Source organism: Orycteropus afer, unplaced genomic scaffold, assembly GCF_000298275.1.
Source record: "Orycteropus afer afer isolate SDZICR_OR568_19922 unplaced genomic scaffold, OryAfe1.0 scaffold00202, whole genome shotgun sequence".
NCBI lineage: Eukaryota > Metazoa > Chordata > Mammalia > Tubulidentata > Orycteropodidae > Orycteropus > Orycteropus afer.
This window is the reverse complement of record NW_006921789.1, coordinates 165,129-165,578: the sequence shown is the minus strand read 5'-3', so window position 1 is coordinate 165,578 and position 450 is coordinate 165,129. Positions and strand designations below refer to the sequence as shown.

Genomic DNA, 450 nt, shown 5'->3' with positions numbered 1-450 from the left:
TTGCTTCCAAAACCTCTTCCCCAAATCTCTCCTAACCAAGGGAGAAACATTAAAAATCAAGTGACGAGACAAGTTCTCTTTCCCCAGCATCACTGTATTCAGATTTTTTTTTAATACACAGTCTCTTCCTTTAATAAACATCTGTTGATTGCTTAACAATTGAAGAACTGGCAATGTTTGATAGAAAACAGCTTTGGAGATAAATGGAATAAAATACGCAGTTGAAAAATAGTAAATGAAAGATTTAAATAACATTGCTTCCAAAATAAATCTGGGCTCTTTAAATGCCAAATCCTTTCTAGTAGGAAATCCTTCTCTCAAACCACTTTCTTTATGTGTTCAGAAAACACTGTTGTAAGCATTGTGGTCTTCTGGGAAAGATTGCCCTTCAGGTTTTAAGTTTTGAAGATTGAACTTCTTTGTAGGTTTTGGCACCAACCATTTTTTTTT

General features: G+C 34.0%; 1 protein-coding gene across 1 annotated transcript in view; it reads left to right on the top strand.

Moving 5' to 3' along the window:
- NAALADL2 (N-acetylated alpha-linked acidic dipeptidase like 2) overlaps nt 1-450 on the top strand; it is a 1,092,303-nt gene that overhangs the window by 1,045,409 nt on the left and 46,444 nt on the right. The window lies entirely within an intron of this gene.